The sequence below is a fragment of the Geotrypetes seraphini genome, chromosome 6 (genome assembly GCF_902459505.1).
Source record: "Geotrypetes seraphini chromosome 6, aGeoSer1.1, whole genome shotgun sequence".
In the NCBI taxonomy this organism is placed as follows: Eukaryota; Metazoa; Chordata; class Amphibia; order Gymnophiona; family Dermophiidae; genus Geotrypetes; species Geotrypetes seraphini.
Window position 1 is genome coordinate 84,453,098 of NC_047089.1, and position 27,840 is coordinate 84,480,937.

The window sequence follows — 27,840 nt, forward strand, 5'->3', positions numbered from 1 at the left end:
TGGCTTAGATTAAACATTATTTTCCCTGAAATAAGATGGAGGTTTTCCAAGATTTTGTATAATTCTTAGCTCCTAGAGAGAATGACTTTAAAACAATTCCCATGTATAAAATAGACTTTTATGTGTAGAAATTAGATTTCTGAAAATTGCTTAACAGTCATCCAAATACCAGAGAAAATATATTCTGCACAAGTCCCAAGGAATCCAGAGAGAGAGAGAGCAGAATGAGCCAGGTCTTCAATTGCACCACATTTTAATAACAATCAATATAACAAATATAGAATATCATCATTGGACAGATGCCAGAGGGTTTTGGTTAATGGAAGTCACTCGGAGGAAGGAAAGGTGAATAGTGGAGTCCCTCAGGGTTCGATGCTGGGGCTGATCCTGTTCAATGTGTTTGTGAGCGACATTGCTGAAGGGTTAGAAGGAAAAGTTTGCCTTTTTACAGATGATACCAAGATTTGTAACAGTGTAGACACTGAAGAGAGAGTGGAAAATATGAAAAAAGGATCTGCAAAAGTTAGAAGAATGGTCTAATATCTGACAAATAAAATTCAATGCAGAGTAATGTATTTGGGGATTAATAATAGGAAGGAACCGTATATGCTGAGAGATGAGAGGCTGATATGCATGGACGGGGAGAGGGACCTTGTGGTGAGAGTGTCCAAAGATCTAAAGGTGAAAAAACAGTGTGACAAGGCGGTGGCTGCTGCCAGAAGGATGCTGGGCTGTATAAAGAGAGGCATAGCCAGTAGAAGGTGTTGATGCCCCTGTACAGGTCATTGGTGAGGCCCCACTTGGAGTATTGTGTTCAGTTTTGGAGACCGTATCTGGCGAAGGACATAAGAAGACTTGAAGCAATCCAGAGGAGGGCGACAAAAATTGTAGGAGGTTTGCGCCAGAAGACGTATGCAGAGAGACTGGAAGCCCTAGAAGAAAGGAGGGACAGGGGATATATGATTCAGACGTTCAAATACTTGAAAGATAATAACGTAGAACAAAATCTTTTCAAGAGAAAGGAAAATGGTAAAACCAGAGGACATAATTTGAGGTTGAGGGGTGGTAGATTCAAGAGCAATGTTAGGATGCCTGGAATGCACTCCCGAGAGAGGTGGTGGAGAGGAAAACGGTGACAGAGTTTAAAGAAGCATGGGATGGACACAGAGGATTTAGAATCAGAAAATAATAGTAAATATTTAAGAACTAAGGCCAGTGCTGTGCAGACTTGCATGGTATGTGTCTGTATATGGCCTTTTGGTTCAGGATGGACTGGGGAGGGTTCAATGGCTGGGACGATGTGGATGGGCTGGAGTGAGTTTTGATGGAGATTTCAGCAGTTGAAGCCCAAGCACAGTACCGGTAGAGCTTTGGATTCTTGCCCTGAAATAGCTAAGAAGAAAAAAAAATAAATAAATTGAATCAGGTTGGGCAGACTGAATGGACCATTCGGGTCTTTATCTGCCATTATCTACTATGTTACTATCTAGAAGATGTGCTTTAGGTGGTTAGTATAGCTGAGTTCAAAAGAGTTGAGACTAATTCTTGGTGGCCAAATTCATAAATCATTGTTAGTCATATAGATTTGACAAAGGCACTAATTATCTCTATATATGAGCAATAAAAAATTGAAATATTCTTTTGGAATCCTGCTGGGTACTTTTGACTGAATTGGCCAGTGACAATATGTAAAAGCTTGATAGACCTTTGGCCTGATTCCATAGGCACATCTTATGTTATTACATTAAATAACAAAAATAAAACACTGCTTTTTCTCTGCCATGGCTTGCCCTTGCAGAAACAGGAAGTTACATTAGAAAGGGGTAGGCCACATGTGAGAAAAGGTTCCATTCAGTGTCATACAGCCTATGTCAGAGCTCTGCACTAGAGAGTTGCGCGGGGACAGAAATACCACCCGTCCCCGCCAGGATCCTCTCCGTCCCTGCCAGGATCCTCTCCGTCCCCAACCATCTCCATCAGGATCCTTTCCATCCCCATCCGTGCCCGCAAGGAGTTCCCTCCATCCCCACCCATCCAATAAAAAGCAGCAATTACTTCTGACAGGATCATCAATTCCACAGTTTCTTTTGTGTTTGCGCTGCTGTTTTCCTTATAGAATCTCTTTGGTGGAACCCTTTTTTTGTTTTCTATTCAGGTAATTAACTTATAAACCCCCTCTTTTACTAAGGTTAACGTGTCCATTATATTCTATGGAAGCGTTAGCATTTAGCGCACGCTAAATCGGCTAGCACGCCTTAGTAAAAGAGGGGTTTTATAAGTTAACTAGTCTTATAGCCCGTTACATTAACGGGTGCTAGAATATATACGTGTGTGTCTGTCTTTATTTTTTTCTCTCTCTCCTTAGTCGCTTTCTGTATTTCTGTCTGTCTTTTTTTTTTTTTTTCCTTGGCTGTCCACTACCACCCCTTGCCTGCTCCCCCTGTCCATTCTCCCTTCCTTTTACCTCCTCTGTGTCACAGCTCACCTTATCCAGCAGAAGCCCTTCTCCCTTTGTTTTATCTCCCCCTGTCCATCATCACCTCCTTCCTGCTCCCCCTGTCCAGCAGTAGGCCTGTCTTTATTTTTCTGCCCCCCCCTCCCTGTCCATCAACCCCTTTTCTGTCCTCCATTTCCGTGTGTTGCAGCATTTCCCTCCCACCCCACTTCCCTGTGCAGTATTTTCCTCCTGAACTGCATGCCCTACTTATGTTATTTTTTGGGGTTTGGCTGCCGTGGCCTGCAGCCACCGACAGCCGCCGCGGCCGACATCCGACTCGGGCTGCCGCGGCCGACATCCGACTTGGGCCGCCGCGGCCGACATCTGACTCGGCCCGCCGCGGCCGACATCCGACTTGGGCCGCCGCGGCCGACATTCGTCTCTGGGGGGGAGGGTAGAGAGAGAGCGGAGAGGTAGTGGTGAGCGAGGAAGAGAGAGTGCAGAGAGGTGGCGACGGCAAAGTTATTGAAAGGGAGACGCTGCATCTTTCAACAGGGAGCAGGACAGAGCGTAAGCCGCACATGCGAACTTCCTATGTGTCGCTACAGCTCACGGAAAACCAGCGCACACATAAGAAGTGCGCATGCACGGCCAAGCGTTTTATTATATTAGATTAGCTGAACAGAAAACAAAAAAGGGTTTCACCAGAGATTCCACTAGGTAAACAGCAGCACAAACACAAAAGAAACTGTGGAATTGATGATCCGGATGAAATTTTTGTTTGAAAAAGGTGCAGATGAATTAAAAAATAAAACACAATATGAAAATATAAAACATAGTAAAATATTTCATCAGGATCTTTTACTGTGTTTTATATTTTCATATTGTGCTTTATCATCAATTCCACTTTCTTTTATGTTTAAGTTAATTACCTGACTGCCGGCAACCGAATCCTCCTGCTTCTCTGAAGCATCTCCTCATGCCGCTCTAGCCTTGCCGACCAATCAGCAAGCAAGGCTCTCAGTTGTGTACATGCTGAGCAGTGAGCTCACCACGTAAACAGCTGAGAGCCTTGCTTGCTGTTCCCGCCCCCAGACCAATCAGCAAGGCTTTCAGCTGTGTACGTGCTGAGCTCACTGCTCAGCATGGCTGTTTCCACCATGGCGCTGGACTGGTCTCTCAGCTGTGTCAGAATTTAGTAGGCCTCAGTAAGTCAAGCCCTACTTCCAAAGCCTTCCATCCCCATGGGAGTCCCCCGTTGGCCAGAAAGGGGTCCCCGTGGGAGTACCGTGGGTCAGGGGGGGATTCCTGCGGGACCCATGAGATTCCTGCGATCCCCGTTCCCAAACTCAGGATTGGAGAGGAGGGAGATGTTGGCCATGTGGCCCTCAGGCACTGCCCAGTTTCCTGAATGGTCAGTCTTCCCCTGTATAGAACTCAAAGGAAAGAAGTAAAAATTAGCAAGCATAGAGGCAGAAAGAAAGCAAATAATATATATAGGTTTTAGGAACAAAAAGGAAAGAGCGTATGTGTCAAAGAAGGATCAGGATCAATGGTTCAAAGCAAAAAAGACCACCGTAAGAAGCTTGATATAAAATAAATGGAAAAGAATGCAAATGTTGGTGCCACTTTATTCCTTTTCTAGTGCTTTGAGATCATTCTATCAATGTTGATGTACTTTTCCTCTTGGTAGCATGGGGTATTCATTCTATGATTATTCCCTTTTCAGCATCATGGCTAAAGTATGTGCATATTTTTTAAAAAAGCCTACACACATAGGCAATTTATACTCACATACTTAATGTATAGCTTTTATAAATTATCCACATATTATGCATTTCATGAATATATAAAACTGTTTTACTTCACAAAGCTGTCTACATCTGGAAACTTATTTGCTAAAGCTTTTTTTCTCTCTCTCTAGCTCTTGATGAATTAGAATCTACAGTATGGTGTCCACAGAAATGCATGATTATGTACTCCATAAAGTGTAGTTTTCTATAATTCTTCATGAATTGGAGCAAATCTGCTATAATAATTTATCTCGTGCCCTCCAGGGCTCTAGTTGAAGAACATATATGGGTATCCCACAGTGTAACAAAATATATATTGCATACTTATTTATATAATTTTGTCTAGTTCAGAAAATATAATTTGTGTCTGGAGGCCTTTCTGTGGATTTATTGTTTTCACAAAGAAAATGAGAGCCCAGAGCTACTCATAATGGAAGAAGCTTCTACCTTTTCTTGGTGTAAAAAGTGTCAGAAAAATTAAGAATTCTGCTATAAATTATATAAAAAATACATTTTAAGTATGTGCAGAAATGTATGGAACATAGTAGAATATGCCTTCTCACTGAAAAAAATGTGTTGGTATCCACAGCATCCCTCTATTGAACTGAAGATATACAGTATTGCAAAACAAAATACTAACTCAATATGATATAAACAACAGAATTGGGGGGGGGATATATATACACATTTCATTTTGACAGCTTTAAAAATACATGGGGCTCATGTTCAAAATGGAAAAACATCCAAAAATTGTACATGAATGTTTTTAACAATTGTATTACTTTTATTATATAATTTTAGATTGTACGTAGATAGTGTGTTCTATGAAACTGTACCATGTGCTGAAATGTCTCAGTATTCTCCTGTTGTGAACCACCCAGAACTACTGGTTGGGCGCTATACATGAAAATAAATCATTATTATTATTATTATTATAAAAAGTGGCATAAAAAACAGATGGGATGTACTTCTTGCCAAAATGTCCAAATCTCTATTTTCAAAACCCATTTTATAGATGGTTTTCTATGCTATTCATCTTCTAAATCTCAAGGGAGCATATTGGAGGCATGGTTTGTGTGGGACTAGGACGGGTTTATGATTTGGACGTTTTTCTACTAAAATGGGACATTGTGGAAAATATCCTGTGCAACATTTGGATGTTTGAGAACAGCCCTGTTTCAAAAACAAATAAGAGCCAGATTCTATATAGGACACGTACATTAAGTGCCACTAAATGCCTTAATCAAGGGCATCTAGTGAAGTCTAAATTGGGAATCTGTGCACTTTTTTTTATAATTGGTGTGATAATTGACCACGCTAGTTTTCGGTTCCAGAACGAAAGCATGCAGGACATTGGCGCACTGACAATCCTGCATAGACAATCCTGAGCAAGACTTATGCACGCTGCCTTAAAACAGTTCATGTTAGCTCTGTGAGTGTGGGGGAGGGAGGGAACCCCTGGGAACACCCCAAGTAAACTTACAAGTGTTTGTGCTCCCATAGGGGGAGTTTGGGGGAGGGAACCCCCCCATTACACTGCAAATTGTCGCTTTCCGTGGTTTTATGAGTAATCGGCAATTTTCAGCTTAGTGTGGGAGTTCCCCCCCACACACACCTCCAATGTGAGCGCAAACACTTGTAAGTTTAGTGGAGCACTCACAGGAATTGTTTTAAGGCAGACCGCATAATTCCTGCACAGGATTGCTGCCCTGTGATTGATGGTATGCCAATGTCCCGCGCAGTTTTGATGTGTCACCTAGTTTTCAGCCAATGGAAAAAAAAAAAAATCAAAAGTTCCATATGAACTCTTAGGATGCCTAGTGATGCCTAAGTTGAGTAGCACTCCAATGCATAATGATGCCTACCTGAAAAGTAGGCATGCCTAGGGGCAGAGAATAGGCGTGGTTGTCTTTGGCATTGCTAGGTGTCTGAGTTAGGCACCGGTACATTAGGTCAAGTAAAATCTGGCCTAATGTACCAGCATCGACCTCTTGGACACCTAGCGATGTCTAGGTACCGCTAGGCTGTATTCTAAAAAAGACACCTAGCAGCTGATTGATAGCCACACAAGTGGCACCATAATGTAGGTGCATTAAGGCACTGTTTATAGAATCTGGCTCTAAGTGCCCAAAAGATGCCAAAACTAACCAAATGACTCCTACAGTGGTTATTGTCCCCTCACACCCCAAAAATGTGGGGGAAAAAACAGTGCATCACAGCCCATATGACAGCTTCAGATGTTATGGCCAGTCCTACTACAGCAGTAGCATACTGGTTGGTGCAGTGGACTACAGACATGGGGACCCAAATCCATATCCCACTTTAACTAGTACACTTGTGGTGGAACATGTGAGCCTCTATCTGGAGAGTGTTTCATGCATCTGCCACCCATTCTGTAATAAAGTATTTCCTTAGATTACTCCTGAGCCTATCACCTCTTAACTTGATTCCATACCCTCTCACTCTGGAATTTCCTTTCAATTGAAATAGACTCACCTCATGCGTATTTATGCCATGCAATATTTAAACATCTCTTTTATATCTACTCTCTCTCTCGCCTTTCGTCCAGAGTATACAAATTGAGATATTTTAGTCTATCGCCATATGCCTTATGTCATAGATCACTGACCTTTTTAGTAGCCTTCCTCTCCATCCTGTTTATATCTTTTCAAAAGTGTGGTCTCCATAATTGTATGCAATATTCTAAATGAGGTCTCCAGAATAGTGCATAATATTCTAAATAAGGTCTCACCAGAGTCTTATACAGAGGCATCAGTCCCTCCTTTTTCCTTCTGACCATTCTTCTCCTTATGTACCCAATCATCCTTCTAACATTTTATGTCACCTTTTCAATCTGTTTGGCCATCTTAAGATCATCACATATTTAAAACAAAATAAAATATTCTACCTGTTATTTGATGGATACCTAAACACTTACATACAGTAAATACAAATACAGTAAAAATGTAGCTAGATTTATCAAATATTTTCCCATGAGGAAGAATAGGATTAAACTACCAAAAATCATATCTTGCAATTTCAATCATAGCCAACAGGTCATGCTAAGGGCACTTTTTACCACAGTTTGGGAAAGAGGTCTCTAAATATAACACAACTGAGAATAAGGCACATTGCTTGGTCAATTATATGTTGCTTCACGACATTGTAGATAATAACAAATTTAGATGAGCTTGATTTAAAGTTGAGAAATAAATCAATTTTGAGGATATTAGGAGTTACGTTGGACTCCACGTTAACAGCAGTCATGGTCAGAGAGCAACCTGTGAGCCATATCTCAGAAGACTTGAAAGAATTCAATACAAGATGTTGAAATAACCAGTTGTCCACATCATTCAAATATTGTTGTAAAGCACAAAGCTCCAACACCATGGTAAAAAATAGGAGTGATTTTTCTTTTACTAGCGTTGCTTAACACAATAGCATATAAATTACAGGTCCTCGTCGACTTACGAGCTATGCAACTTAGGACGGTTTGACTTTATGACGCGTTTCCCCATCTCCCATCCCAGCCCATACTAACTATTTTTTACCCCTCTCAGCGTACCTTTTCCTTGGTGGTCCAGCGGTGTATCCCACACTGAGCCCCTCCTGCCAGTGTCAGTGGTCAGAAGCCAGCAGCACACCCAGGCTGGCACATGCAGGAGTGAACTTTTGGAACTCCCAACCCGCCCTGCACCACTCACTGAAATACTGCTGCCAGTTCTCACGGGACTTGCGGTTCTTAAGGCAGCCATTCAGAAAGCTGCTTAGGGCCGGGCAGGAGCTCCAAAAGCTTGCTCCTGTGCATGCCGGTCCGGGTGCACTGCTGGCTTCTGACTGCTGACATTGGCAGGAGGGGCTCAGTGCAGGATACACCACTGGACCACCAGGGAAATGGTACGAGGGGAGGGGTTTGATAAAAATAGGGTATCACCTTATTTTTGTGCGGGATACACATACTGTATTAACATAGGCCAGCTTACGTCCAGATCAACTTTTGACCTGTCAATCGGAACCAATTGCGGTCGTAAGTTGACGAGGACCTGTATATGTATGCTATTTGTGTGAAGAATCACTGAAAAAAGGGTATAGGAACTGTGTCTGGTGCTTTCTCAGATGAGAAATCACTAGGCACAGCTCCTCCCATCCTGTCAAGCTGTTCTCCTTGCCATGATCAACTGAGTCACAAGACTCCCTGAAGTCAGTTGTAGCTTTTGGGCTTTCCCTGCCGCTCAGTTCTTCAGGACAGGAAGAACAGTATTTTTTTTTTTAATGAGCACAGATGTGTGTGTGCTACACATACACATCTGTGCCCATTAAAAAAAAGAAAGTTGTGCCAGGGCCCCTGAGACAGACTCCTACGCATCCTTGAGCCCCCTGTAGGATTGGTAGGAGGGATTCTCACTCCCCCCTGCCTCGGCCACCACTACCCTCCATGCCATTACTACCGCTAGACACCCTAGTACTTCCCTACCTCCCACCAATCCCCCCAGCTGTACAACACCAAAAGAAAAGTTTGGCAGGAGGGATGCACTGGGAGTGGCCTAAGGCCATGATTGGCTCAGGCACTTAAGACCTTCCCCAAGGGAGGGGCCTTAGGAATCAGAGTAAACATGTTATTACCCTACAGGCCTTAAATTATGCCTCCTTAATTTCCCATTAGCAATAGCAGAACTGAGTGAAACCTGTCCATGTAGAGGAGTCTTTTAGGTTGGAAGAGTTAGGCTGGCAGAGGATACCATAGTGCAGAGTCAGGTGAAGGGAAGCATTTGAGTGGATATGAGCTGTAGTAGCAATGGAACCTTCTCAGCTCAGATCTTTCCAAGACATCAGACCTCTTGTGATTTCAGGCAGTGCTTCCTTTTTACTCCTCAGACAGAGGGCTTATCTCTGGCCATAAGATGTGCTATCCACTCTGTTCCAATCTTCTTAACCTGGGTCACTCCAAGAATATCCATATTATATCACCCCAGGTTGCAATTCCAGGAATCCCAGATCCTCACTTAGTCAAGAAACTCAGAGAGCTCTGGCTCCATAGTGGTTGGACGTCATCTTGCCCTTAGTACATGCTCTGGGCAAGAAGTTTATAATGGAATACTAGTCAGGAGTTGCATCGGTTGCTTGAGGAACAAGCAGTTCTTGCTAAGGAGCAAATGTAGGCTCTTTAAGGAACAGTCTGTAGGATCAATGCAGGAGGTTTTTAAGTTTGTATTAAAGCTATAGGCAGGGGTCTAACCCCTACATTCCTGAATTCCTTTTACTATCACAACCTGTTTCTAGTCTCCCACAGCTCCATTATCAGTCCCTGTCGCTAACTACCAGCCTTTATAGCTCCTTGCTGTTTCCAGTATTTCAAAGCAGCAAACACCGGAGATCCCACCCCCCTCTTTCAATCTCTTCATCTTCTTCTTCTTTTTCTCACCAACAGGGCAACTTTACATCTACCCCACAACTCACCCTAAGGAACAGATTCCAGATCCTACAGGTAGAAGATGTTGACAAGGATCAGGAGGATGCAGACAAGGAGCAGGAGGTAGTCCAGCGCATGGCTCCAACTCCGGGGACAACTGATCGGTTTCCCCCAAAGAAGCGCAGAGTAATAGTCATTGGGGACTCCATGCTGAGGGGCACCGAGGAACCAATCTGCAGACCAGATATGCAGTCAAGGGAGGTTTGCTGTCTGCCTGGAGCTAGGGTCCGAGATGTCACCGCCTGTCTTGATAGGCTTCTCAAGCCCCAAGATCACTTCCCCTTGGTCCTCATCCACATTGGCACAAACGACACTGCTAAGAACACCCCGGAGAACATAACTAGAGACTTTGGAGCCCTGGGTGAGAGGCTGAAGCAGACAGGAGCGCAGGTGGTCTTCTCGATCCTCCCAGTTAGAGGCAAAGGAAGTGCCAGGGATGAGTGTATACTGAGGACTAACGAGTGGCTTCAAGGATGGTGCCGGGAAATGAACTTCAGATTCCTGAACCATGGATAGGCATTGCAAGGACTTCAGGGACCAGACAGACTCCATCTGACCAGCAGGGGTAAGCATGTCTTTGGACACCGATTAGCCCGCCTGCTTCGTAGTGCTTTAAACTAGGTAAGTCGGGGGAGGGAACCCACTCAGATACAAGTGCAGTAAGGAACGATCCTGACGAGGTGAGTCGAAACTCCAATTCTAAGTCCAAAGTAAGTGACCCCATTGCAAACAATTCTCTAGGAGTCACACTACCCTAGGTGGGAAACTCCCCACAGGGACTTAGCAATCACGGGGTATGGAGGGCTATGTATGTAAATGCACACAGTTTAGGCAATAAGATTCTAGAATTAGAGACCGAAATAATGAATGCCGATCTTGACGTGGTGGCAATATCCGAAACTTGGTTCACAGACTCTCATGGGTGGGATATGGCTATACCGGGATACAACTTATTTCGTCAGGACAGAGAGGGAAAGTCAGGGGGAGGGGTGGCACTATACATTAAAGAAGACATCAAAACTACCAGAATCACAGATGTCAAGTACACTGGGGAATCCCTCTGGATGTACCTGGCCAGAGGCAGGGAAAAATGCCTGTATATTGGTGTAGTATATAGACCTCCATGACAACTGGAAGACAAAGACTCCAAATTAATTGAAGACATAGAGAATTTCACTCTACGGGGAAATGCTGTTCTGCTAGGGGACTTCAACATGCCTGACACAGATTGGAACTCATACTCAGCAACAACCAGCGGCAGCAGGAGACAGTTAACATCCATAAAGGGAGCACGACTCAAACAAATTGTATTGGAACCCACTAGGGCCCAGGTGATCCTGGAACTGGTACTCACCAACGGGGATAATGTCTCGAAGGTTTCGGTAGGAGATACGCTAGCCTCCAGCGACCACAACATGGTACTCACCAACGGGGATAATGTCTCGAAGGTTTCGGTAGGAGATACGCTAGCCTCCAGCGACCACAACCTACTTCAGGAAAGGTTTCCCTAGATCAAACACGAAAACAAAAGTACTCAACTTCCGAGGCACTGACTTCAAATGCATGGGAGATTTTGTCCACCGGACACTGCAGAATCAAGCTACGATCGATGATGTGGAAGCTATGTGGTCATCCCTGAAATCTATCATACATGAAGCGACAAGCCTCTACATTAAATCAGTACACAAACGGCGGAGAAACAACAAACCCCAATGGTACTCCGCTGAAATCTCGCACCTCGTCAAGGAGAAGAAAAAAGCATTTATTTCCTACAAACGAACGGAGACTAGGGAAGCTAAACTAGAACATAGGGCGAGGTCTGCAGTGGTCAAAACGGCAGTCAGGGAGGCCAAACTTCGAGTGGAAGAGACTCTGGAAAAGAACATGAAGAAAGGAGACAAATCCTTCTTCAGGTATATTAGTGATAGGTAAAAGAACACAGACGGGATAGTACACCTTAGAAAAACAGATGGGAACTGCGCAGAATCAGATTCCGATAAAGCAGAACTACTGAATGAATACTTCTGCTCAGTCTTCACCTGCGAGGCACCGGGACACGGTCCGCAATTGCAGGCAAGGCCCAGCGTGGAAGACCCATTTCAGAATTTCGAGTTCACACCTGGCGACGTCTACTTCGAACTTGCAAGAATCAAGGTGAACAAAGCCATGGGACCGGACAATCTACACCCCAGGGTGCTCAGTGAGCTGCGTGATGTCCTGGCAGAACCACTATCAGGACTCTTCAATCTCTCCCCAAGTTCGGGGAGAGTCCCCATAGACTGGAAAACAGCTAACGTCATTCCACTGCACAAAAAGGGTCGCAGGGCAGAGGCTGCAAACTACAGACCGGTGAGTCTCACATCAATAGTATGCAAACTCATGGAAACACTAATCAAACGTAAATAAGACGCAATCTTGGATGAGGAGAATCTACGGGATCCCAGTCAACATGGATTCACCAAGGGTAGGTCCTGCCAATCCAATCTCATCAGCTTCTTTGACTGGGTAACAAAATAGCTAGACTTGGGAGAATCTGTGGACATTGTATATTGTGACAGGGATCCAGCTAGGCCTAATAAAGCCAAGGGAAAAGCTCCTGTAAGTATCACTAAAGTTCCAGTGACTAAGTGGAAGAAACATCCTGTGCACAATGTCAAGAGTGAGCCTGCCCCTTTAAAAGTTCACAGAGCTCAGGCAGGAACTAGAAGGACCAGGCTCTTTAAGAGTTTAGCTGACTCTGCTGTTAGGGGGCGTGGTTGCTGGCCGAGTCTCCCTTTTTCTGAGCTTCCCTCGTCAGAAGGAGGGGAGAGGCAGCTGGGACTGGAAGCTGAGGAAAAGCTGAGAAGGAAGTCAGCTAGAGCAGCTAACTTATGGCCAGCACAGGAAGGTTCTCACAAGGATTGGGAAATGGAAAATCCTGAAGTACAGTCTGAGGTTTGTGATATGGACTGGCTGGAGAACAATGTTATGCCTCAGGGGGAAGAGCACCCCATGGAATGGGAGTAGGTTTGGGAAGCCTGAAATTTCTTTACCTTTGTGAAGGGTTTTTTTCCTTTTTGGAGATTTGTGTTTTGAAAGTATTTTTATACACTATTTTGAACCTGTGCTGGAAGCTGCAGAATTTACCTTGAGCTTAGATGATTGGAAAGAGTGGCAACACCTGTAGGAGAACCGGCCTCTCTGCTCCTGCTATTAGGGGGAGCTGCTGTTCAAGGTTACTCCAAACCAGCTTTAGAGCTAATACTGTTAAAAGCCTTATATCCTAAACCAGGGGTGCCCAACGCGTCGATCGCAATCGACAGGTCGTTCGCTCAGGCGACCCCAGTCGATCGCACAGCAGGTTCCCTTCTTCCCTTCTCTTTTTTTCCCCTCCTGACTGGCCCGCCTCTTAAAGAACGCTGGCCAATCAGAGTGCTGGAAGGGCGGGGTGAAGGTCGGTGGGGGACGGAGCTCAGCGCATCACAAGAAATAGAAGCGCCTGTAATGATTGAGGTAAGAGCGAGGCCTAATGCTGCCCGATATACAATTTTAAAACCCCCCAAATCGGCCTCCCAATCAGTAGCGTACCGAGGTGGGGCGGTCCGCCCCCGCCCCGGGTGCACGGCTTGGAGGGATGCACAGCTGTCCGGGTCCTCCTGCCCTTCCTTTCCACCGGTCTGCGCACGGAGCTCGCCCAAATGGTGCTGTTGGTTATCGCAAGACTCGCAGGAGTTCACGGCACCATTCGAGCGTCGGCGTGGGACCAGGCAGGCGCAAGCCCCGAGCGCGGACCGGGGGAAAAGAAAGGCAGGATGACCCGGACATGGCCGGCTGTGCACCCCTCCAAGCCGTGCACCCGGGCGGATCGTCCCCCTTCTAAATCCATTGTACTTGTCTTTTATTCAGTTCCACTAATGAGCATTGTGACAGGCAGTTCTTATGGGGCAGTTCTTGGAAGTATTTCTTTGTTTTTCTGTGCTTAAGTATTCTATTAATTTAACTTCCTTATTCCTGTGGGGATCTCCAAAGGGGACGAATGGGAGACGGCCGATGGCAGGTGGTACTTTAGCAATTCTTACAGGTTGCCATAGCCCTCAGGAGCTGTCTTCCCTCTGCCGTGGTCCTGCCCCTCCTCTAAGTCAGAGACAGGCTTGGGGCAGAGGGAAGACAGCTCCTGAGGCCTATGGCAACCTGCAAGGATCACTAAAGTACCAGCGATCCTCTCTGCAGACTGCTCCCTGCTGGAATTAGGTAAATGGATGTGGGGAGGGTAGGCCTTCGGGGGGGGGGGGAGGGAGTGCAGTCCTTCAAGGGGTAGTGCAGGCTTTCAGGGGGGGAGTCAACCTTTGAGGGGGAATGTGCAGACCTTCAGGGGGGGTCAGGCCTTCGGGGGAGGGTGGCTGTATAATAAAAAAATATTTGAACATAAATACAAAGTACACTCGGTGTGTATATATATATATATATATATATATAAATAAATAAATATATATATGTTTAGCATTTTTATTGTTGGTAGATCATTTTGACTTGGTCATTTTAAAAGTAGCTCGCAAGCCCAAAAAGTGTGGGCACCCCTGTCCTAAACCATTACCAGAGGCATGAACTGTTCTATCTTACCTGGAAAGTGGCATATAGGATGAACTGTATTTTGTGTTATTATTGTTTTGAACTTATCTCTGAAAGCACAGCCGGTGCTGAGATTAGAACTTGCATGTAGGAGAAAAGAAGCAGCAGAGAAAACTGGAATGTTTGGTTTTGTATTGATGCCAAATTTTGACCTTTTTATTTGGAACTTTCATTGATGTTCAATAAAAGTGTGATATTTGGACAAACCAGGCCATTTTGGTGTGCAATTTATGGGAGACACCAGGCAAACTGTGTTCCACCACCTTTACGCTCACGCCAAGACTAGGATTCTGCGGAGCTACTAGGCCTCGCCAGGATCCCGATCCCACAAGTGGTATCAGAGGGGATTATACTGCCTCCTGGTGGACACAGAAAATTTTTTTTTTCTTTTTTTCTCTTGTTACTCTTTTCGAGTGGTCTTTCTTTTGGGACCTAATAACTACTTGCTCTTGGGATTTATGTTCCTGATGTAACGACGCTTGGGGCTGAGTCGGTTGGAGAATCACAAGTGGGAGCAACAGTGGTGGATTGGCACCAGGATTGCAACGTGGCCTAGCGAGAGTGCTGATCCAGGAGACGGTGAAAACGACAGGATTGTGGTTTGGGGACGCCCTAAGATCCCAAAGGCGCAGACTCTTCAGTCCCTGAGGTAAGAGGTACCTAGGGGGGGGGGAACTGAAGAGGATTCCTGAAGTAAAGAGGTCTCCCAGTTTAGACAGGGAAGGAGAATCTCTGCTTTAAGGGGCCGCACTTGGTGTTTCCTGTACTTTTTTGTTTCAGGATGGACGTCAAGCAGTTGGCAGCGGTGATGGATGCTGGGAGACAACAGTTAACCGAGGACCTGCGTGCGGTGATTCGTGCTAACCAAGAAATTTGGAGGGCTACCCAGGAGACGGCACAACACCGTCATGAGGAACTTGTAAAAGTTCTTTCAACGCAGTTAAGGACTTCTAGTCTGGGACCTGCTAGTGGACAGACACCTATGGACGCAAGTATGCCAGGTGCCGGGGTCCAGAGTCCGGTAGGACCTCATCCTTTGCAATTTTTGACACTATGTAAAATGGGTCCGCAGGATGCAGCAGATGACTTTCTCAATACTTTTGAACGGGTTGCTACGGCTGCTGGATGGCCAGAGAGCCAGTGGGCTGTAAGATTAGCACCTTGTCTGGCAGGGAAAGCTCTGGCAGCTTACCAAACTTTGAATCCAGAGTATGTTACCAATTATGCCCAAGTTAGGGTCCACATCTTAGAAACTTTAGGTCTCACTAAAGAATACTATCGTCAGCAATTTCGGGGTTCCCATATGTTGGAAGGGGAGCGCCCTAAAACACTACTGCAGCGCCTGCAACGCATGGCGGAAAGGTGGCTACAGTCTTGTTTAACTGACGTTAAGGCATTATTTGCTGAGATCCTGAAGGAGCAATTTATTGAAGCACTACCTGAGATGGTTCGTGGCTGGGTTAAGAAGCTGGGAGGAAATGAGTTGGCACAAGTGGTAGAAGCAACGGAACATTTTATGGATGCCACTGCTTCCTATCCTGGTACAGAAGGTAGTGCTAAAACCTCAAAGGGAGTTTATGTGGAGAATGAGATCAAATGAGTAGCAGCTCCTGTTATAGTGCCTAAAACCTTCCCTAGTAAGCGAGGAGGGCCTAAGAGGGAGGTGATCTGCTATAAATGTGGGAAAGCAGGACATTTACAAAAATATTGTAAGGGAACGAGAAAACAAGTCCTGGTAGGTGATAGTGCCACACACAATTCTTTTTACAAGCACCTGGTCCAAGTAGAGGACCAAATGGTGGAAGCTTTACTAGATACTGGGGCCAATCAGTCCATGGTGGCCCGGTCTTGGTGGCAGGAGGCCATGCAGGGGCGGCTAGAACCTCCAATAGTAGGACAGGTAGGAATTAAATGTGTTCATGGTGCCACAGTGCGTTATCCCCTACGGGAGGTTAGGGTGAAATACCAGGGGCGTTTCCATAGGTTAAAGATAGCAGTGGTACCCAGGGCTCCATACCCCTTAATCTTGGGGAGGGATTGGGAGGGCCTGGGATCCATGTTATCTCATAGAGAGGGGCTCGTTTCTACACGGGCTCAGATGCGTCAAGTAGTGGAAAGGGGAGATACTTCCCAGGTAGAAGAATCTCCCCCTTTTCCTTTTCAGGAAGAGATCTTTGGTAAAAGTACGTGGGCCCAACCCAGGAGACCCCGGGTGGGCAGGAAACAAGTAAAACGCCAGAGGGGCCGGGGGTTAAGAGAAGCCCAGCAGGCTGGCTGTATGCCATGGGTACCTGCGGATATTTTAGAGACCTTCCCTACCTTTAAGGAAGAACAGAGGCGGGACCCTTCCTTGAGGGATGGTTGGCAGCAGGTAGGCCAGGGTCCCGAGAAAGGCATCAGGTGGGTGGAGAAAAGGGGTTTGCTTTATAGGGAAACTCAGAAGGAGGGGGAGATGACTGTATTAAAGCAACTGGCGGTGCCAAAGGGATTTCGTAATACGGTCCTCCAGATTGCTCACGATCATCCTATGGCGGGGCATAAAGCCCAAGAAGCCACGCGTATCCAAGTGGCGCGTCGATTTTATTGGCCAGGGATGGGGTCGGATGTGGCGAGTTTTTGTGCTTCCTGTCCATTATGCCAAAAGCTGACACATCAAAGCCCGAACAAAGCTCCCTTAATACCCATTCCGGCTGTACAGTCTCCCTTGTGTAGGGTAGGAATGGATATTGTGGGACCCCTGGAGAATACGTCCAGAGGGTTTCGGTATATTTTGATGATAGTTGACTTTGGGACATGATTTCCATGGGCTTTTCCCTTAAGAAATATCTCCACTCGCAACATCATCAGTAAGCTTATCAAATTATTTTGTATGGTAGGTTTCCCGAGGGAGGTCCTTACGGATAAGGGCAGTAATTTCCTCTCTCGGGAAATGAAGTGTTTTTGGGAGTCTTTTGGGGTTCGTCACCTGAAGACCGCGGCTTACCATCCTCAATGTAACGGTCTGATCGAACGCTTCAACCAGTCGCTCAAAGGGATGTTACAGAGGCTAGGGAAGAAATGCCTTCGTGACTGGGACCTGTACCTTCCCTTGGTTCTGTATGCTGCTAGAGAGAAGGTTCAGGATTCCCTAGGGGTAAGTCCCTTTGAATTAATGTTTGGAAGGTCTCCTAGGGGCCTGTTGGACTTGCTCAAAGAGACCTGGTACTGCCAGCAGGAGTCATCCTCCAATATTATATCTTATTTGGCAAACTTAAAACAGAAGTTGGGGGTCCTGTGGGAAAAAGGTCAACAAGGGTTGGAGCAGAGTCAGGTTCGGCAGAAGCGATATTATGATAAAGGGGCACAAATTAGACAATTGAGCCCGGGCCAAAAGGTGCTGGTACTGGATCCAGACGATCCGCATAAATTCCTGGCTCAATGGAAGGGTCCTTATGTGGTTACCCAGCAAAGTACGGCTGTAGATTATGAGGTACGGGATTCCAGAGGACGTCATCAGACATACCATGTCAATCTATTGAAGCCGTGGAGAGAATGTCAGGCCCTGGCAGCTCAGATGATGGAAGAGGAGGAGGAGGATTTTGGACCACAGTTAGAAGACTTCTTGCAGAAGGAGGAAGTGGGGGTTAACCCGAATTTGACTCGTAGTCAATCTCAGAGTGTGCAGAGATTAGTGACAGAGTTTCAGGATGTGTTATCCCCTATTCCAGGACGCACCGAGTTGGTTCACCATGATATCCAGACTGTTCCAGGAAAGGTGGTGAGGGTGCGTCCATATCGGATGTCGGAGGAACAGAAGCAGCTAGTCCAGGAACTGGTTGAAGAAATGCTGAGCCTAGGAGTTATTGAGGAATCCTGCAGTCCATGGAGCAGCCCTATTGTCATAGTTCCAAAGGCGGATGGGACTCCGCGATTCTGCATTGACTTTCGTAAGGTGAATGAGGTATCGGCCTTTGATGCCTTTCCCATGCCACGGGTGGATGACCTGCTGGACAAATTGGGAACTGCCCAATACTTGTCCACTCTGGATCTCACCAAGGGATATTGGCAAATCCCTCTGACCCACGCAGCCCGACCCAAAACAGCTTTCCAGACACCACAAGGCTTATACCAGTTCAGGCGCATGCCCTTTGGGCTTCATGGAGCGGCAGCTTTTTGCCAACACGCGATGAACGAGGTTTTACGCGGCCAGCAGGGGCATGCGACAGCATATGTGGATGACGTGGTCATTTTTTCTAATTCTTGGGGAGAGCACATGGAGCACTTACGGGAGGTATTGGAAGCACTGCGGAAGGCAGGCTTCACAGTGAATCCGAAGAAGTGTGCTTTCGGGCAGAAAGAAGTTGCATATTTGGGTTACGTGGTAGGGAATGGTCAGGTACGCCCTCTAGTGGATAAAGTGCAATGCATACGGGACTTCCCTATTCCGGAATCCAAACGGCAGCTAAGGGGATTCCTGGGTCTGGTAGGGTATTATCGGCGCTTCTTCCCTAATTTTGCTACTAGGGCCACTCCCTTGACCAACATGCTCCGTAAGAACTACCCTGATAGGTTACAATGGAATTTTGAAGGGAGGAGGGCCTGGGAAAGCCTCAAAAATAATTTGTTTCAGGAGCCCGTTTTGGCGGGCACTGATTTCCAACAACCATTTGTACTCCAAACCGATGCTTCGGGGTCAGGTTTAGGAGCTATATTGTCACAAGAACGAGGGGGCATTGAACATCCAGTGTTGTACCTTAGCAGGAAGTTGCACCCAAATGAGCACAATTATGCTACTGTCGAATTGGAGTGCTTGGCCATAAAGTGGGCGGTGACCAGTCTCAACCATTATCTCAGTGGACGGGCTTTTACCTTGGTCACAGATCATGCTGCTTTACGGTGGTTGGACTCTATGAGGAATAATAATACTAGGCTCACATGATGGTATTTGGCTCTTCAGTGATGGAGATTCCAGGTGATCCACAGGCCAGGGAAGCTTCACACCAATGTAGATACTTTGTCGCGTCTGTCGGAACTGTCTTCACATAATCCATCTCTTACCCGGGGTAAGATTTTGAGGGTGGGGGAATGTGACAGGGATCCGGTTAGGCCTAATAAAGCCAAGGGAAAAGCTCCTGTAAGTATCACTAAAGTTCCAGTGACTAAGTGGAAGAAACATCCTGGGTATAGTGGAAATCCTGCGCACAATGTCAAGAATGAGCCTGCCCCTTTAAAAGTTAACAGAGCTCAGGCAGGAACTAGAAGGACCGGGCTCTTTAAGAGTTTAGCTGACTCTGCTGTTAGGGGGCGTGGTTACTGGCCGAGTCTCCCTTTTTCTGAGCTTCCCTCGTCAGAAGGAGGGGAGAAGCACCTGGGACTGGAAGCTGAGGAAAAGCTGAGAAGGTAGTCAGCTAGAGCAGCTAACTTATGGCCAGCACAGGAAGGTTCTCACAAGGATTGGGAAATGGAAAATCCTGAAGTACAGTCTGAGGTTTGTGATATGGACTGACTGGAGAACAATGTTATGCCTCAGGGGGAAGAGCACCCCATGGAATGGGAGTAGGTTTGGGAAGCCTGAAATTTCTTTACCTTTGTGAAGGGTTTTTTCCTTTTTGGAGTTTTGTGTTTTGAAAGTATTTTTATACACTGTTTTGAACCTGTGCTGGAAGCTGCAGAATTTACCTTGAGCTTAGATGATTGGAAAGAGTGGCAACACCTGTAGGAGAACCGGCCTCTCTGCTCCTGCTATTAGGGGGAGCTGCTGTTCAAGGTTACTCCAAACCAGCTTTAGAGCTAATACTGTTAAAGCCTTATATCCTAAACCATTACCAGAGGCATGAACTGTTTTATCTTACCTGGAAGGTGGCATATAGGATGAACTGTATTTTGTGTTATTATTGTTTTGAACTTATCTCTGAAAGCACAGCCAGTGCTGGGATTAGAACTTGCATGTAGGAGAAAAGAAGCAGCAGAGAAAACTGGAATGTTTGGTTTTGTGTTGATGCCAAATTTTGACCTTTTTGTTTGGAACTTTCATTGATGTTCAATAAAAGTGTGATATTTGGACAAACCAGGCCATTTTGGTGTGCAATTTATGGGAGACACCAGGCAAACTGTGTTCCACCACCTTTATGCTCGCGCCAAGACTAGGATTCTGCGGCGCTACTAGGCCTCGCCAGGATCCCGGTCCCACAATATCTAGACTTCAGCAAAGCTTTCGATATTGTCCCGCATCGCAGGCTGTTGAGCAAGATGAAATCAATGGGGCTGGGAGAAACACTAACTACATGGGTCAATGACTGGCTGAGTGGTAGACTTCAGAGGGTGATAGTTAACGGTACCCTCTCTAAAACCTCGGAGGTGACCAGTGGAGTACCGCAGGGCTCAGTCTTGGGCCCGCTCCTTTTCAACATATTCATAGGGGACCTAACTCAGGGGGGCTTCAAGGTAAGATAACGTTATTCGCTGACAACGCCAAACTATGCAATATAGTGAGAGTCGGCAATTCACCCGATAGTATGACACAGGACCTACATTTGTTGGAGCTTTGGTCCTCGACCTGGCAGCTGGGCTTCAATGCTAAGAAATGCAAGATCAGGCACCTCGGCAGCAGAAATCCGTGCAGAACTTACACCTTGAATGGTGAGACCTTAGCTAGAACTTCAACAGAACGAGACTTGGGAGTGATCATCAGCGCAGACATGAAAACTGCTGATCATGTGGAGAAGGCTTCATCTAAGGCAAGACAGTTGTTAGGTTGCATCTGCAGGAGTTTCGTCAGCCGGAAGCCTGAAGTCATAATGCCATTATACAGAACCATGGTGAGACCTCGTTTGGAATATTGTGTGCAATTCTGGAGGCCACACTACCGAAAAGATGTGCTGAGAGTAGAGTCAGTGCAACGGATGGCCACCAGGATGGTCTCGGGCTCAAGGATCTATTGTACGAGGAAAGGCTGAAAAATTTGCGGCTGTACTCACTCGAGGAACGTAAGGAGAGAGGAGACATGATCGAGACGTTTAAGTATATTACCGGCCGTATCGAGATGGAAGAAGAGTTTCTCTTTCTCAAAGGACCCTCAGCCACAAGAGGGCATCCGCTCAAACTCAGGGGCGGGAAATTTCATGGCGACACCAGAAAATATTTCTTCACTAAGAGAGTGGTTGATCCTTGGAACGAGCTCCTGGTGCAGGTGATCGAGGCAAACAGCGTGCAAGAATTTAAGAGCAAATGGGATGCCCATGTGGGATCCCTTAGAGGGTTAAGCCAAGGGATCCCTAGGATAGTAGACTTGGGGGTGGGTCAATAGAGTGGGCAGACCTGATGGGCTATGGCCCTTAACTGCCGTCATCTTCTATGTTTCTATGTTTAATTTCTCCTAACCTGTGATCACTTTCCATTCCCTTCACCCTTTCTTTGCCCCCTTATTTTTTCCCCAGTACTTCTCTATATTTGTTTACCTTCTCCTCTTCCTTGCTCCTTTTATTCCTCTCCAGGTAAAATTGTCATGTCAATAAAGTTATCTGAATCTGTCTGTTCCTTTTCTCAGTGTCAATCTGCTGCACTTGCCTTCCCCATTGGCAGTTGCTAGGCTATAGCAAGGACCTTCTCCCATGAGGTCTATTGAACAGGCTGCAGAGGGAAAAGGAGGTTGTATCTAGGACACTGAACCACTTCCTTCCTGTATCTCTGCAGCATGGAGCTTGCTACCCCATATCTACAGACTTAGGGAAATAAATTGGGGGTGCTTAGGTACTCATAGCACCCATAGAGCTAGCACCTATGCAATGTCAGGTACATTCAGGTACAGTAGGCATTTCCTTATCCCTGGAAGGCTTACAATCCAAAAGGCCTATTTATTAAATTATGCTATAGCAATAACATACTTTAATTGGAGATAATGTGATATTCACCAATAATGTGGAGTTAAGTGGGATTTTATACTGTAACAGGTTAAATAATAATGAGATATAAAATGCAAATATATGCAAAACACCTCATTATTATGAAAATTAATAACACAGCTTTCTTTCTTATTCATGGAAATATGCCATCTTAAGTTGTTATTCTTTCCTTGCCTGAAACATTGGGCCAATAATATGTAGCCTGATGCTACTGAGAAGAAAATTAAAAGGGTTGATACTTTAAAAAATAGCTGTCAATCCCCATCCCCATACCCCTGACCACCATGTTAGAATCGCCTCTTGAATCCAAATCCTCTGATTTCCTTTCAAATAATGCCTCTGAATCACTCCATGTTATAGGTACTGTGTGCAAAGAATGCTGAACAAAATGATTAAAGAGATAGAACACCTCTGATATGAGGAAACACTAGAGAGTTCAGGACTCTTCAGGTAAACATGAATCTATTATTTGGAAAAAAAAGTAGCACATTTAAAACATGTTGGAGATATATGTTTTCACTCAACACAGTTCTACAACATTGTTGGAGAATATGGTAAAAGCAGTTAACAGCTGAGTTTAAAAAAAAAAAAGGGTCTGGACAAATTTCTGGAAGAAAATTTATAAACTATTAGACCTGAGAAAAAAATACTGCTTATCCCTTGGGATCAGTAGCATTGAATCCTGCAACATTTTTAGGTCTTGTTAGGTACTTGTGACTTGGAAACAGGATGGCAATTCTTATGTTCTTGTAATCATATACATTGTTTTGGTTGGAAATGTACGTATACATGAATCAGGCTAAAAGCTCTGTGACCACAAAAAGGATAAAGACTAATCAAAATACTACAGAACACTAAGGTGGGAGCCAAACACAGTAGGAGTGGACAAATCAGGTGATCCAGAATTGACCCCTAAATTCTATAAAAGGTGCTCAAGATTGCACATGCAGATTTGGGCTTCTGCCCAGTTTGCATGCACAATTTGAATAATGAGCTATTAGCACTAATAATTGGGGTGTTAACAAGCAATTTCTCATGTTAGTGTTAATTGATTTTAATTAAATTTTATTTGCAAGTCTAAAAAAGGGGGTGTATCAGGATGTTCCTTGAATTTATAAGCATAGTTATAGAATAAGGGTAATTGATGCCTAATTCATGTTATATAAATGGCCACCATGTCTAAAGTTAGGCCTAGTTCCCAGCACTAAGTGCTAGTCTGTAAACCATACCTAACTGTAAGAGTCATTTATAGAATAGTCTGCTATTCAGACAGATATAGGGGAAGCCACTGCTTACCCTAGGATCAGTAGCACGGAATGTTGCTACTATTTGGGTTTCCGCTAAGTACTTGTGACCTGAATTGGCCACTATGGAATCATTGGTTGTATGGTTATTCTTATATTCTTTTATTTTTTTCAGTGCTGAAGTTTTAGACACCATTTATAGAATTCAATCTTGAATGTATTTTATTATTAAACAATAAGCAAGGAACAGGAGATAGAAAGTACAAAGTCTCTGAAGATAAATGACACCAGACATGATAAGGGCTTTGTTTCAGTGAGAGTGACTTTGTCAAGAATCATCAAGCAATATGTAGTACCTTTATGGTATATGGCAAAAAACAAACAAACAAAAGCAATGGGAGAACTCAGAGACACTCAAACTAGAGAGTTGTGCGGGGACAGAAATCCTACCCATCCCCGCCAGGATCCTCTCCGTCCCCACCCATCCCTGCCAGGATCCTCTCTGTTCCCACCCGTCCCCGCCAGGATCCTCTCCGTCCCCACCCGTCCAAGTCAGGATCCTCTCCGTCCCCACCCATCCCCGCAAGGAATTACCTCCATCCCTGCCCATCCCCATAAAAAGCAGCAATTACTTCTGACAGGATCATCAATTCCACAGTTTCTTTTGTGTTTGCGCTGCTGTTTTCCTTGTGGAATCTCTTTGGTGGAACCCTGTTTTTGTTTCCTGTTCAGGTAATTAACTTATAAACCCCCTATTTTACTAAGGCTGACGTGTCCATTATATTATATGGACGAACCCTGCTTCCAAAACCTTCCATCCCTGTGGGAGTCCCATTGGCTACAGAGGGGTCCCCGTGGGAGACCCGTGGGCCAGAGGGGGGTCCCCATGGGAGTCCCGTAGGTTAGGGGGGATTTCTGCGGGACCCCTGCAGGACCCGCAGGATTCCCGCAATCCCCGTTCCCGTGCAGACCTCTAACTCAAAACACAAGGAGCATTCATCTCCAGAGCAACAGTGTATATTGGTTTACAATAAAGGACATTGATTGTTGGCTCACATGATTCATCCAAGGTGTTCACTTTCACTGTGGTTGGTTCCCATCTACAAAAACTGGCTACATTTCCTTTTGCCAAAAACAAAGGTAAATTACCTCTAGAGTGCGACCTCATCTGGAGTATTGCATTCAATTCTGGTCTCCTTATCTCAAGAAAGATATAGTGGCACTACAAAAGGTTCAAAGGAGAGCAACCAAGATGATAAAGGGAAGGGGATGGAACTCCTCTCGTATGAGGAAAGACTAAAACGGTTAGGGCTCTTCAGCTTGGAAAAGAGATGGCTGAGGGGAGATATGATTGAAGTCTACAAAATCCTGAGTGGAGTAGGATGGGTACAAGTGGATTGATTTTTCACTCTGTCAACAATTACAAAGACTAGGGGACACTCGATGAAGTTACAGGGAAATACTTTTAAAACCAATTGGAGAAATTTTTTTTTCCACTCAGAGAATAGTTAAGCTCTGGAACGCGTTGCCAGAGAATGTGTTAAGAATGGATAGCATAGCTGGTTTAAGAAAGGTTTGGACAAGTTCCTGGAGGAAAAGTCCAAAGTCTGTTATTGAGAAAGACACAGGGGAAGCCACAGTAGCATGGAATATTGCTACACCTTGGGTTTTGCCCAGGTACTGGTGACCTGGATTGGCCACCGTGGGAACAGACTACTGGGCTTGATGGACCATTGGTCTGACCCAGTGAGGCTATTCTTATGTTCTTATATATATTAAGGTCTCCTCTCATAATTTTGCATTGCCTCCATAAATAAACATAGCCCATGTAAAGTCTCATACACAAATGTTTGTTATAGAAATATTATCACCGCCTGTCTATTGTTTACTGTATGTCCCTGCTTATGCTCCTAGCTCATCTCTGGCTCTGACCACTACATTATAATATTGTTTTTCCACTTTGAGATCATCAGAAATAATCACTTTGAAGTCTCTCCTTTATCCCCTCCTTTACAAATCCGTGCTAGCTTTTTTAGCGCCGGCTGTCACAGTAACAGCTCCGATGCTCATAGAATTCCTTTGAGCATCTGGGCTGTTACCGCCACAGGCAGGGCTAAAAATGCTAATATGGCTTTGTAAAAGAGGGGGTTAGTGAATTATCATCCGTATTTCCTTCTGTCATCCCATAAAATAGTAACATGATGGCAGACAAAGACCAAATGGCCCATCCAGTCTACTCATCCGTAGCATCCACTATCTCCTCCTCTCCCTGAGAAATTCCATGTGACTGTCCCCACATTTCATGAATTCAGACATATTCTTTGTCTCCACCACCTCCACTGGAAGACTATTCCATGCATCTACTACCCTTTCTATACAACTTCTTACCGTCATACTATGCCCTCTCATTCCAGAATTTTCCTTCATTTGAAAAAGGCTCACCTCCTGTATATTAATGGAGATATTTAAAAGTCTCAATCATATCCTTTCTCTCCCATCTTTCTTCTAGAGTGTACCTATTTGGTCTATAAGTCTGTCCCCAAATGTTTTAAGAGAGAGACTGCTGATCAATTTTGTAGCCATCCTCTGGATCAACTCCATCGTATTTATATATTTTTGAAGGTGCAATCTCCAGAGCTGCACACAGTAATCAAAATGGGGTTTCACAAAAGACTTGTAAGAACATAAGAATAGCTACCATATTTTTTGCTCCATATGACGCACATGACCTTAAGATGCACCTAGCTATAGAGGAGGAAAAACTAAGAAAAAAAAAATTCTAAACCATCGCCCTGCCCTGTCCCCCCACTCTGGTGGTTTAGTGGCAGGCCGGGACAGGACACTGGGTAGACAATGGGGTTAGGATTAGGGGGCTGCCCTGGAAGTCTTTTCACCTGTCAAACTGGGACAAGCAATACATCATGTAAGATACCATGACATTTTGCATTAATGGTATTCCTGAGGTACCATAGTTGTGCAAAATCCTTTCCAGTTATCTTGAACTGCTGCCTAAAAACTTTGCAGTAGACACTGGAAACATAAAATAAAGCAATTTTGCTGAAGGTATAGCCATCATCCCTAGCACCGTGTTGGCCTGTCAAATTCCTCATGTTCAGTGCTGCAGTCTTTTACATGAATTTGAATGCTCACTTAAGAAGGCTTTGCCTGCACTCCCCCCTCCTCAACCAAAGCTAAAGACCTTTTCACAGCCCCACAGTTTTCTTGGGATGGAAAAGCAGACACGTTGCTGGCTATTTTAAGAAAGCAGGAAGCTGATGAAAATTACCATAACCCCCCCTCCCTGCGTACCTTTTTTTAATCCTGGCGGTCCAGCATTCCTGCCCTTCCAAAGCTCTGCCTCCTGATCTCTTCCGGCAGCAGCACAAGGCAGGTGTGAGCTTTTTGTGGCTTGCCTGGTCCCGTGCCGCTCTCTTAATGGCTACCGTCGGTTCTTGTGAGTCCTGCGAGAACAGACGGCAACCATTTAGAGAGCGGCGCAGAACCAGGCAGGCCACATAAAGCTCGCGCTTGCTTTGTGCTGCTGCCGGAAAAAATGAGGAGGCAGAGCGAGGGAAGGGCAAGAGTGCTGGACCACCGGGATTAAATAAAGGTACTTACTTACTGGGTGTGTGTGTTATATTCGCTCCATAAAACACACCCTTATTTCCACCCACTTTTTTGTGGAAAAAAGTGCTTCTTATGGAGCAAAAAATACAGTATACTGGATCAGACCAATTGTCCTTCTAATCCAGTATCCTGTTTCTACAGTGGCTAATCCAGGTCAAAAGTACTTAAGAAGAACATAAGAAGTTGCCTCCACTGGGTCAGACCAGAGGTCCATCCTGCCCAGCGGTCCACTCCCGCGGCGGCCCATCAGGTCCGCGACCTGTGAAGTGGTTACTGACCACTTCTATAACCTACCTCAAGTTCTATCTGTACCCCTCTATCCCCTTATCCTCTAGGAACCTATCCAAACCTTCCTTGAACCCCTGTACAGAGTTCTGGCTTATCACCTCCTCCGGAAGCTTGTTTCATGTGTCCACCACCCTCTGGGTAAAAAAAAACTTCCTAGCATTTGTTCTAAACCTGTCCCCTTTCAATTTATCCGAGTGACCCCTAGTGCTTGTGGCTCCCCACAGTTTGAAGAATCTGTTCTTATTCACTTTCTCTATGCCCTTTAGGATTTTGAAGGTTTCTATCATGTCCCCTCTAAGTCTCCTCTTCTCCAGAGAGAACAGCCCCAGCGTTTTTAACCTGTCAGTGTAAGAAAAATTTTCCATACCTTTTATCAGTTTAGTCGCCCTCCTCTGCACTCCCTCGAGTACCGCCATGTCCTTTTTGAGGTACGGCGACCAGTATTGAACACAGTACTCCAGGTGCGGGCGCACCATTGCGCGATACAGCGGCA